This window comes from Eptatretus burgeri, chromosome 13 (assembly GCF_056783735.1).
Source record: "Eptatretus burgeri isolate ZD-2024b chromosome 13, Ebu_testis_v1, whole genome shotgun sequence".
NCBI lineage: Eukaryota > Metazoa > Chordata > Myxini > Myxiniformes > Myxinidae > Eptatretus > Eptatretus burgeri.
Window position 1 is genome coordinate 80,636,468 of NC_140973.1, and position 13,497 is coordinate 80,649,964.

Consider the following 13,497-nt stretch of genomic DNA (forward strand, 5'->3'; position numbering starts at 1 on the left):
ATTCATTCGGGCTGCGACCCTTTAAGATAGCCGTTTTTCTGTTCTTTCTTTATTTTGAACCAACCACGTCTCAACCGCCATCACACAACAACCACCAACCGCAACGCCGCTTCACAACAACAACAACGCCAACAGCCACGACCTTTACCTTCACAACTCGCTCCCGCAAACATCGCATCACCGCCATTCCAAATGTCGCCATGGCCATGGACCAGCACTTTAAACCCTCCACCACCTTCGCCTCTCCTTCTGCGGCCATTCCCGCACCGCTTGTGGGCACCGAGCGTCAGGCTGTCCTGGCCTCGTGCGGGATGCGCGCCGAGCCGCGGGTGCAAATAGCGGCCTTTCCGAGGAGAAGTCGGATCAGGAATGATACACGCCCACTTCTGATCCGTCCAATCAGCAAGCGCGGGGCGGTTTGGCCCCGCCTCCAGGCGCGTCGGAGTTGAATCGATATATGCAAATTCGAGGATCAGGGGAGACTCACGCCCCTTTTTCTCCGTCCAATGGGCGAGCGTGGCTCCACCCCCGAGCTCGTTCTGATCCAGAAATTTGCATATGGGTTCTCCTGCCGGACTATAAAGCGCCGAGCGCGGGGCGAAGTCAGTTTTTCGGTCGAGTGAGTTCGAGGCAGTTTGAGTTGGAGAAGGGTTGGAGGCAGTCGGCTGAGGAGAATCGGGTCTGGAGAGTGGCAGTCTGTCGGGGTTCGGAGTCTGTTGGGGAGCTGCAGAGAGAGGAAGCCTGGAGCGCGGTCGAGGTGATTTGCTGCAGTCGGCTGAGGAGAATTGCGGAGGGGACCGGATACCTCGGGTCCGAGGCAAGGAAGACGGCGGTCGGCGACGAGGTCGCAGTGGAGTTGCTCGTCGCAGGACTCAAGCAAGCCAGCTATCCTCTTTCCCCAGAGCATCAACAATTCCCCCCTTTCTCCCCCCCGCGCTGAGATAGTGCGAAAAGGGGGCCCCATCCCCACCCCACTCCAAGCAGTGCCAACGAAACCCGCGAGGGAGTGCGGAGTCGGGGCACCACCTCCACATTTGCGGCTCATCACAAGACACGGGTCGGATCCACCCGGTCTCGTGGCCCACAGGCCCCGTCTGCCCCCTTGTCTTTGAGGGTGGCCCTTTTCTTTTGCTTTTGAGTAAATGTGATGTCGGCGCCGTCTGTAAAGTAAAACTGTGTAAGTGTTGCCGTGTGCTCGCGTAGTCGGTAGTAGATCTGCATTGTTGTGTTTCTTTTGTAACATCTGCTTTTGGTGCATAATTGTTGTAATTGTATATGTGTACTCTCCGTGTGCCACGGAATAAATGTGAATTATGTTGAACTGTTTTTCCCGTTTCGCTTTGTCTTTTCTTTAATTGAATCTCCATCTTGCTTCACGTAAAGGGTTGGAAGTGGGCTTAATACGCCCGATAATTAATCGGAACCGTCGAGGCCGACGATAACACCGCTTGGTTATCCCGATAGTACGGAACGGGTCGCTTAAGTGGCCCGTGTCCGGAGTCGACCTGCGGCGAGGTGCGATCGCCTGGTCTACCCTCCGTGTGGGCACTTAGGTTGGTTGAATTTGGCGAACAACCCTATCCCACGCGGGGGCCGATTGGCACGATCGTGGTGAGGCCGAAAGGCCCACCCGTGACTAGTTCCCGGCGTTACTCCGAGAGGGTCACGACAGAATTGTCCGTCCGGTGGGCGACGTGCCGTGATTCGAGTTACGTGGCCGTTCGCATGCCGGCGGGCGCGAATTCGCAACAATATATACACATACACATTCAAGAATAAGGGTGATGTGCAGAGCTGTGGAAATTACAGAGGGATAAAGTTGTTAAGCCACACCATGAAGTTGTGGGAAAGAGTAGTGGAAGCTCGGTTGAGAGGAGAGGTGACGATCTGTGAGCAGCAATATGGGTTTATGCCAGGAAAGAGCACCACTGATGCAATGTTTGCTTTGAGAATGTTGATGGAGAAGTATAGGGAAGGCCAGAAGAAGTTACATTGTGTGTTTGTGGATTTAGAGAAAGCTTATGATAGGGTGCCAAGAGAGGAGTTGTGGCATTGTATGAGGAAGTTGGGAGTGGTGGAGAAGTATGTGAGGATTGTGCAGGATATGTATGAGGACAGTGTGACAGCGGTGAGGTGTGCGGAAGGAATGACGGACCGGTTTAAGGTTAAAGTGGGATTGCACCAAGGATCGACTCTGAGCCCTTTCCTGTTTGCAATGGTGATGGACAGGTTGACGGACGAGATCAGACTGGAGTCCCCATGGACTATGATGTTCACGGATGACATCATGATCTGTAGGGAGAGTAGGGAGCAGGCTGAGGCGAGCCTCGAGAGGTGGAGGTACGCACTGGAGAGAAGGGGAATGTTAGTCAGTCGGAGTAAGACGGAGTACATGTGCGTAAATGTGAGGGAGAGTGGTGGTATGGTGCGGTTGCAAGGAGTTGAGGTGGGGAAGGTGGATTGGTTTAAATACTTGGGATCAACTGTCCAAAGTAACGGAGAGTGTGGGAGAGAAGTGAAAAAGAGAGTGCAGGCAGGATGTAGTGGGTGGAGAAGAGTTGCAGGAGTGATTTGTGACAGAAGGGTAGCTGCAAGAGTTAAAGGGAAAGTATATAAGACGGTAGTGAGACCAGCTATGTTGTATGGTTTGGAGGCGGTGACGCTAACAAAAAGACAGGAAGCGGAGCTGGAGGTGGCAGAGTTAAAGATGCTGCGATTCTCGTTGGGAGTGATGAGGATGAACAGGATTAGAAATGAGTATATTAGAGGGACAGCGCAGGTAGGACGGTTTGGAGACAAAGTGAGAGAGGCGAGATTGAGATGGTTTGGACATGTACACAGGAGGGAAACGGAGTATATCGGGAGAAGGATGTTGAAGATGGAGCCGCCAGGTAGGAGGAGAAGAGGAAGGCCAAAGAAGAGGTTCATGGATGCGGTGAGGGCGGACATGCAGGTGGTTGGAGTGTCAATGGAAGATGTGGAGGATAGAGCAAAATGGAGACGGTTGGTCCGCTGTGGCGACCCCTAACGGGAGCAAGCCGATAGAGGAAGAAGAAGAAGATATACACATACACAAACACACACACACACACACACACACACACACACACACACACACACACACACACACACACACACACACACACACATTAGATGAGCAAATACAACCTGTGCCTTCGCTGATGGGAATATTAAGGGGGAGTCAGGGGGAAGAAAGAGGGAGTGGGATAGAGGAGGGAGGGGAGGGAGAGAGTGGGAAACGGGGGGGGGGTCAGCTAAGAAGGGGAGGAAGAACCAGGAAGGCAACTCCTCACCAAGCATACACTGAGAACACCCCTCGGTAGTTGTTGAAATCCCAGTGATCACCGTTCATTAACCAAGGTGTATAAACAAGTTAAACCCCAACATAACTGAACATCACCCGAACAGAATCTGAAGTCAAACCTTGTGTGTGATCGATGTGTCACGTGACCGAATGTTGACACCTCCAGAGAATATAAAATCCACGACACAGACAGACACGTCCTTCCCTCTCGAAGCAGTTTCAACTGTAACGAAGAACGCTGGGGCGAGCTCTGTGACGTCACTCCCATTGTTGATGTCACAGTTCAAATTTGATTCCAAAATGGAATTGAATTCCGAGTTCGTTTGTGAACCAATCGATGTTTGAAGAACGTTCGTTCCGTTTCGCACTTTTGATCGTTTGTCGTTATTTATTTCCTGACATTTCCCATTTATAATACAATCGATCATATAACGAACGATTCTCGACGTGAGGAGAACGTCTCCATTGCATGTTTTACCGTAATCCTTGATTCCGTTCACACTGAATGAAATTATTGATCACAAATCTTGCTCTCGGATGCGATTTCACCAAAATGCGATTGCACTATTTGTTTTTAATCACGCCATTGACAAGGACTTTATGCCGCGCGCTAATTTCGTAGAAGACGCACTATTTTCGCGGACGTGAAAATGATATACGGTGTTGTACACGGACACCATGAACTGCCATTAGCAGAGTATCCGCTCCCCCCACGACCCAGGGCCGTCGCTAGGGGGGGGGGGCATTTGGGTACAATGCATCATTTAATAAATAAAACCGTCAAATCTCGCGAGATTAGCGACGCGAGTCACGGAGAGCGCGAGCTCGCAGCAGTCGAAAAATACACGGATATACGAAAATGGCGAAGAAAAGGAAAAAATGCAACCGACGAAAATAAAGAAGATGATGAAAGACATGTTGTGGGAGGAGGAGGATTAGGAGATGATCATGTCGATGAAATACCGACAAAAGCTGGCCAACCTGACAGAGATTTCCACACTCCTCAATGCTGACCGGCCAAATAGAGCCCAGTTCGATGTGTCTGCTCTTGTCGATGTTGTGGGATTTCTCACAGAAAATCAGATACCTTTCAGAGGGAGCCTTGATCATTTGGAGGATATGTCAGACGGGCACGGTGGGCTCTTCCTCTCAATTTTAAACGACACGAATCTGGAGACGACGATGGTTCACGAGCGGTGTTTGACGATGTAGATTGTTTCAGAAGTCAAGGATGAGACAATATGATAATGTTTGACCAAGTTATAAAAATGATCAACATGATGTGGTACGAGTGACAGGTTATTAGCTGCAAAATGTCGAAAACCCGGTTTCGTTCAACAACTTTCAAAATTTGACCTTTGCATAACCTTTAAAGGTCACAAAACAATGTTGTGGACATTAAAATAAGGAAACAGGATACGTGCTATAGCTTATTGGAGTTAGTTCGTCGAAGAAGGTCGAAAACCCGGTTCGATTCCCACAACTTTGAAAATTTGACCTTTGTGGCCTTTAAAGGTCAAAGGTCAAGGATTATGACCTTTGGTGCAAAAATTCCTCTGGAACATTCCAGGAACAATATAACGTCATATAGGCTATATGACGTTTCGCACTCCTCGGATTATCCATACTTTGATGAAATCAGCGTAAAAACAAACTTGAAGGGGGCGCCATGGGCAAGGTGTTCGAAATGGAGCAAAATGGTTTCAAGACTTTAGGTGGGGAATGACCTCAAGATTATGCATAAAAAATATTGTAATCCTTGCTCTCAAAGTTTTGGCGGTCGTCTGATTTTTATGTCAAAATTCGCAATTTTCGAAGTTCGTGACCTTGTGACCTTGACCTTGGGACGAAAATGAAAAATCGAGCTCCGTGGGGCTATGCAGGTGCCATTGGGCTAACCAAACACCAAAACCCCTGCCAGATTCAACAAACCCCCTAGGAGAAGATTAAATTGAAATCGGCTACCCCCTAAAAACATGTTTTTTTGGGCGTGACTCCGCCCATAATGGGCGCAGCATGCCCAGTTTCAAGAAAACACAACAAGATCATGATATAAACCTCCCACCAAAATTTTATCAGGATCGGATCAAAACCCACGGAGCTATGCTCGGGACAGACAGACAGACAGACAGACAGACACACAACAATAACGAATATAGTGGTCACTTATTTTTTTCTTGAAAATATTTTTTCGTGAACCAACACTCAAAAAAGACACCGAGCTCGCCAAAATAATAAAGCATATCCCACGAAACGAAAGCTATACTAGTCCGGAAATGCAGAATGAACTGATCTGCACATTGAGTAATGTTGTGACGGATGCCATCGTGGGAAGAAGTTGGCACATCGTGGTTTACCATCAAGATGGATGGGACGAGGGACCCCACTGAATGTGAGAACATATCAATCATCATTCGCTTTGTATCCACATCAAATGAAGCAACAGAGCGTCTACTCACAATAGCTACAGCCGACGCTGGAGATGCAAAAACATCGACAGACCTAATGATTACAGAGCTGATAAATACAGGACTTGACACATCAAAAATATTAAGTCAGGTGTACGACGGGGCTTCGGTAATGGCTGGGAAGCACGGTGGGGTGCAAAAGTTGTTCCAAGAGATATTGGAAAGAGAAATCTCCTATGTGCACTGCTTGAATCACCAACTCCATCTGGTAGTTATCCACGAACTGGCAGCAGAGAAAGCTGTCACTGATTTCCTTGAGGTTTGTTGTTGTTCAAATTGTTCAGAAAGCCCACTGTTGCTGCACAGTATAAAGGTGAGCGGTTAAAACGACTTCTTAATCAAAGGTGGACGGGACATTTAGCCACCGTGTCTGCCATCATAGGATCTTTTAAGGATATCACATCCTTACTGTCGGAGATTGATGCAGAGCGCGCCTACGGTTCAGAGATGAGGATGGAGGCTATTGGGCTTTTGCGGGAAGTCTCTGGGCCTGCCTTCATGTTCATTGCTATCTTTGTACAAAAACTGCTGATGTTGTTAGATGGCCCTAACAGACTCTTGCAGGCAGAGGACATGGACTTGCTAACGGGGTTGGAACTGGTGGCGAGTGCTACAGAGTGCGTGAAGAAACTCCGCTCTGAGGATGAGTTTACTGATCTGTGGAACAAGGCCAACGATGCTCACACTTCTACACCTGCACCACCAACATGGAGACGCACAACGAATAAGAACTTGGAACAATTTGTAGTTTTGGAGACTACAGGACAAAACAATGACAATGACAAGACGGAACTGCAGAGGGTTTTTTACAGCACAATTGACACTGTGCTTGGAGAGATCGCTCGGCACTTCAGTGAGCGCAACACACAACTCGCCCATTCACTCACTGCCTTGAATCCCGAAAATGGCACGTTTTTGGATCCCCACTTGCTTCAGCACATCATGACATTAACAAAGTCAACCATCAGTGAAACAGAGTGTGTGGTTGCAAAGCAGTTTATTCGCTCACAGACAGAAAAGCAGCCAAACGAGAGATGGACAACACAAAAACTCCTCTCAACTTACCACAAAACGCTGGAAGCCATGCCAAGTGCAGTGACTGCTATGAGACTTGGACGAACATTTGGTGCGTCCACTGCCATGTGTGAAAACTCATTCTCAACATTGAGGAATGTCCTCACTGACCACCGACGGTCCATGCACCATGCACGCAAGGCACAACTGGTACGGCTGGCCTTCGAGAGAGACCTCACACGTAAATGCCTGAATGAATGGAAGGAGAAGGTCCTCAGAAGATTCCACACTGAGACGCGTCGCCTGCAGCTCTTCTGACAGTGAGTACAGCGGTATAAAAACTATAGGAGGAGTTCAGATTGTGTGTATGACTGCTGGTGGTGCGTGTGGTTGTGGTTGTGGTCAGCAGCCACAGTGGTCGGCTGCTTTGTACTTCTGATGTTTAAGTTAAATGTTGTGTTTGGTGCTTTGCATATCCCATATCAGGTGCTTTGTGCATAACCTTACCTCTGTGTAATTGACTGCTTCAAATGTGGAGTTTGTGGTATCTTCAATATCTTCAATATATTCAATTCCGAGTTTGTTTGTGAACCAATCGATGTGAACTAAAGTTTCAATCACATCCATTAATTACTGTTAGAATAATGATGATTTTACTTTCAGAAAAGTCAAAAATTCAAAGATCCCTGCAACTGCAGACCAATCAGCCTTCTCCCAATCATCAGCAAGGTTATGGAATCCATCATCGCTTCAGACATTAAATCCTTCCTCTTCTCCAATGGCTTGATTTCCTATCATCAATTTGGTTTCAGACCAGGTCACTCTACCCTGGATATGCTGCTTCTGCTCTCCCAACAATGGATGGAGGTCCTCAATGCCAGACAGGAAATCCGAGCTGTATCCCTGAACATATCACGTGCTTTTGACATAGTCTGGCACCCTGCCCTACTCACCAAACTCTCTTACTATGGCATCCAAGGCCATCTCCACTCATGGTTCACATACTTCCTCTCCTGTCGCAGTCAACGTGTGGCCCTAAATGGAGTTCTTTCATCCCCTCTTCCTGTCCAGGCTGGAGTTCCTCAAGGTAGCGTTCTGGGCCCTGTTCTTTTTCTGGTTTTCATCAATGATCTCTCCGACTCTCTGGAAAATCCTCTATCTCTTTGCTGATGACTCCACCCTTTGTCGTACCATCTGCCATCCCACAGACCAGCAAGCAGCAGCTTCTTCACTCACTGCAGATCTGGATGAAATCACAAACTGGTCCAACACATGGAACATGTCTTTCAATCCGGACAAATCTCACACTCTCACTTTGTTTCTCCGAAAGGACCATTTAGAACCTCTCCCCCCCCCCCCATCTACTTTCTCAACAATCCTCTGGAAGAAATCCTTTCTTTCAAGCTTCTGGGTCTCACTATCTGCCATGACCTTTCCAGGGAAAGCCACATTTCAAACCTCGCCTCCAAAGCCAGTCGCCGACTGGGAATCCTCCATCGTGTAAAGTACTTCCTCTGCCCACCTGAGCTCCTGACCACTTGCAAAGCTTTCATCCACAGCCTGATGGAGTACTGCTCTCCCCTCTGGGCTGGTGCTCCTGCCTCCCACCTTTCTCGGCTTCACGTCGTGGAAACCAAGGCATTTCGGATCATTGGCATCTCCCGCAATGAGGCTGTCTTTGGGCCTCTCACTCTCTCACAGCAGGTTGGTCGGTGGTCTTTCTGTCTTCTACCATCTCCTCTCCAGCCTCGCCCCCCCCTGCTCTCTCTGCGATTTGTTCCCACCACATTTCCGTAGGGCGCTCAAGGTCCGCCAACAACCCCCTTCTGGTAAAACTACCAAAATCACGAATCACTGCTCACCTTCACTCTTTCATTTCTCTTTTTTCCCGCCTTTGGAATAAACTCCCTCACTCTATTCAATCCCATTCTTCCCTCCAGGCCTTCGAGACAGCTGTTCACCACCACCTCTTATCATCCCCCATCCAAATCCTCGATCTTTTCTACCCCCGTTAATCCACCCAAACCCCCCTCCTTCAAATTCCCTGCTTTCCTTCCTCAAAGTCCCTGTCATGTCCATCTTGTATTCCCCATGTTCCCCGCCCCATCCCTCTCCCTTCCACAGATCTCCTAATGTCCCTGTTCCCCACTGTTTTGTCCTTCCCACTCCTGCCCCTCTTGTCTCATGACCCCCTTGCTGTGCGTTGTGTGTTGGCTCTCATATGAGCCTTGACAAGGTATACAATTTTTTTTTAATGCCCGTTTGTTTTATGAGTAAGAGAAGGGCAGAACAGAGTTGGAGTTGGGAGGGGGAGGTTGAGGCTTTGGGGTGTTGAGAGGGGGTGGGTTGAGGACTTGAAGTCACATTTTATATTGCTTGGATGTTCCAGAGATCCCTGCTAGAAAAAATGTTTTTTTACTTTATGCTTATGTTGGACATTCACTTCAATGAAATATCCCTGAGGACCCACTTCCTCAACAATATAATTGTAAATTATATTGTGTAAATGAGTGTTCTGTGATTGTATGATGTGTGTAATAGTGTAAATGAGTGTTCTGTGATGATGTCATATATGTAATCGTCTAAATGAGTGTTCTGTGATGATATCATATATGTAATCGTGTAAATGGGTGTTCTCTGATTGTATGATGTGTGTAATAGTGTAAATGAGTGTTCTGTGATGATATCATGTGTGTAATCGTGTAAATGAGTGTTCTCTGATTGTATCATATATGTATTCGTGTAAATGAGTGTTCTCTGATTGTATCTGATTGTGTCATATATGTAATCGTGCAAATGAGTGTTCTCTGATTGTATTGGTTCACGAAAAAATATTTTCACGAAAAAAAATAAGTGACCACTATATTCGTTATTGTTGTGTGTCTGTCTGTCTGTCTGTCTGTCTGTCTGTCTGTCTGTCTGTCTGTCTGTCTGTCTGTCTGTCTGTCCCGAGCATAGCTCCGTGGGTTTTTATCCGATCCTGATAAAATTTTGGTGGGAGGTTTATATCATGATCGAGTTGTGTTTTCCTGAGAATGGGCGTGGTGCGCCCATTATGGGTGGAGCCACACCCAAAAAACGTGTTTTTAGGGGTAGCCGATTTCAATTTGCATCTTCTCCTAGGGGGTTTGTCGAATCTGTATTTTGTTTTGGGGTTTTGTCTGAATCTGGGGTTTTGGTATTTGGTTAGCCCATTGGCACCTGCATAGCCCCACGGAGCTCGATTTTTCATTTTCATCCCAAGGTCACAAGGTCACAAACTTAGAAAATTGCGATTTTGACGTAAAAATCCATCTTCTCCGAGGGGTTTGTCGAATCTGGCAGGGGTTTCGGTATTTGGTTAGCCCATTGGCACCTGCATAGCCTCACGGAGCTCGATTTTTCATTTTCGTCCCAAGGTCAAGGTCACAAGGTCAAGGTCACAAGGTCAAGCTCACAAAGTCACGAACTTAGAAAATTTAGAATTTTGACATAAAAATCATACGACCGCCCAAACTTTGAGAGCTAGGATGACAATATTTTTTATGCATAATCTTGAGGTCATTCCCCACCTAAAGTCTTGAAACTATTTTGCTCTATCTCGAACACCTTGCCCTTGGCGCCCCCTTCAAGTTTGTTTTTACGCTGATTTCATCAAAGTATGGATAATCCGAGGAGTGCGAAATGCCATATAGCCTATATGACGTTATATTGTTCCTGGAATGTTCCAGAGGAAGTTTTGCACGAACGGTCATAATCCTTGACCTTTGACCTTTAAAATTCACAAATGTCAAATTTTCAAAGTTGTGGGAATCAAACCGGGTTTTCGACCTTCTTCGACGAACTAACTCCATTAAGCTATAGCACGTATCCTGTTTCCTTATTTTAATGTCCACAACATTGTTTTGTGACCTTTAAAGGTTGTGCAAAGGTCAAATTTTTAAAGTTGTTGAACGAAACCGGGTTTTCGACATTTTGCAGCTAATAAACCTGTTACTCGTACCACATCATGTTGATCATTTTTATAACTTGGTCAAACATTATCACATTGTCTCATCCTTGACTTCTGAAACAATCTACATCGTCAAATACCGCTCGTGAACCATCGTCGTCTTCAGACTTGTCAAATATGTAATCGTGTAAATGAGTGTCCTCTGATTGTATCATATGTGTAATCGTGTAAATGAGTGTCCTCTGATTGTATCATATGTGTAATCGTGTAAATGAGTGTTCTGTGATGATATCATGATATCATGTGTGTAATCGTGTAAATGTGTCCTCTGATATCATGTGTGTAATCGTGTAAATGAGTGTCCTCTGATTGTATCATGTGTGTAATCGTGTAAATGAGTGTCCTCTGATTGTATCATATGTGTAATCGTGTAAATGAGTGTTCTGTGATGATATCATGATATCATGTGTGTAATCGTGTAAATGTGTCCTCTGATATCATGTGTGTAATCGTGTAAATGAGTGTCCTCTGATTGTATCATATGTGTAATCGTGTAAATGAGTGTCCTCTGATTGTATCATATGTGTAATCGTGTAAATGAGTGTTCTGTGATGATATCATGATATCATGTGTGTAATCGTGTAAATGTGTCCTCTGATATCATGTGTGTAATCGTGTAAATGAGTGTCCTCTGATTGTATCATATGTGTAATCGTGTAAATGAGTGTCCTCTGATTGTATCATATGTGTAATCGTGTACAATGAGTGTCCTCTGGTTGTATCATGTGTGTAATCATGTAAATGAGTGTCCTCTGATTGTATCATATGTGTAATCGTGTAAATGAGTGTCCTCTGATTGTATCATATGTGTAATCGTGTAAATGAGTGTCCTCTGATTGTATCATATGTGTAATCGTGTAAATGAGTGTCCTCTGATTGTATCATGTGTGTAATCGTGTAAATGAGTGTCCTCTGATTGTATCATGTGTGTAATCATGTAAATGAGTGTCCTCTGATTGTATCATATGTGTAATCGTGTAAATGAGTGTCCTCTGATTGTATCATGTGTGTAATCGTGTAAATGAGTGTCCTCTGATTGTATCATATGTGTAATCGTGTAAATGAGTGTCCTCTGATTGTATCATATGTGTAATCGTGTAAATGAGTGTCCTCTGATTGTATCATGTGTGTAATCGTGTAAATGAGTGTCCTCTGATTGTATCATATATGTAATCGTGTAAATGAGTGTCCTCTGATTGTATCATGTGTGTAATCGTGTAAATGAGTGTCCTCTGATTGTATCATGTGTGTAATAGTGTAAATGAGTGTCCTCTGATTGTATCATGTGTGTAATAGTGTAAATGAGTGTCCTCTGATTGTATCATGTGTGTAATCGTGTAAATGAGTGTCCTCTGATTGTATCATGTGTGTAATAGTGTAAATGAGTGTCCTCTGATTGTATCATGTGTGTAATCGTGTAAATGAGTTTCCTCTGATTGTATCATGTGTGTAATAGTGTAAATGAGTGTCCTCTGATTGTATCATATGTGTAATCGTGTATATGAGTGTCCTCTGATTGTATCATATATGTAATCGTGTAAATGAGTGTTCTGTGTTGATATCATGATATCATGTGTGTAATCGTGTAAATGAGTGTCCTCTGATGATATCATGTGTGTAATCGTGTAAATGAGTGTCCTCTGATTGTATCATGTGTGTAATAGTGTAAATGAGTGTCCTCTGATTGTATCATGTGTGTAATTGTGTAAATGAGTGTCCTCTGATTGTATCATGTGTGTAATAGTGTAAATGAGTGTTCTCTGATGATATCATGTGTGTAATCTTGTAAAGGAGTGTTCTCTGATGATATCATGTGTGTAATCGTGTGAATTAGTGTCCTCTGATATCATGTGTGTAATCGTGTAGATGAGTGTGCTCTGATTGTATCATGTGTGTAATCGTGTAAATTAGTATCCTCTGATTGTATCATGTGTGTAATAGTGTAAATGAGTGTCCTCTGATTGTATCATGTGTGTAATCGTGTAAATGAGTGTTCTGTGATGATATCATGATATCATGTGTGTAATCGTGTAAATGAGTGTCCTCTGATTGTATCATGTGTGTAATCGTGTAAATGAGTGTCCTCTGATTGTATCATGTGTGTAATTGTGTAAATGAGTGTCCTCTGATTGTATCATGTGTGTAATAGTGTAAATGAGTGTCCTCTGATTGTATTATGTGTGTAATCGTGTAAATGAGTGTACTCTGATTGTATCATGTGTGTAATAGTGTAAATGAGTGTCCTCTGATTGTATCATGTGTGTAATAGTGTAAATGAGTGTCCTCTGATTGTATTATGTGTGTAATAGTGTAAATGAGTCGGCACGTAAAGGGTGCGTTCCCAAAAGCCGAGTGCAGAAACTTGGGGTCCAATCCCCAGGAAGGTCCGAGGGTGGTGGAACTTGGTTATGAATTGCCTGTCATTGCTGGGCTCCTCGGGACGCGATTGCACTCAGAACCCGATCCATTCTCCTGCCATATCTCTCTCTCTCTCGTTCCTCCTCCCGCCTCTGGACCACCTCCACACGGTCTGGACGAGCTTCGATTGTGCTGTGCATTTAAAATAAGAACCCCGAGTCCGATGGCTCCTTGTGCCCAGGTACAAGCACCGAAGGTTGCCGAGGAAACGGCGGCACCGGGCACTCTGTAGGTTGACGCGTGTGAGCGTCAATGTCCGACGTCGACGACACGGACTGGGA

At 45.4% G+C, this 13,497-nt stretch overlaps 1 protein-coding gene across 1 annotated transcript in view; it reads right to left on the reverse strand.

Moving 5' to 3' along the window:
• LOC147014901 (uncharacterized) overlaps positions 1-4,012 on the reverse strand; it is a 98,907-nt gene extending 94,895 nt beyond the window's left edge. Inside the window, exon 1 of the mRNA XM_085853339.1 lies at positions 3,804-4,012. The gene's annotated coding sequence lies outside the window, so the exon portion shown is untranslated. The remainder of the gene's footprint in view (positions 1-3,803) is intronic.
• Positions 4,013-13,497: the final 9,485 nt, after the last annotated feature.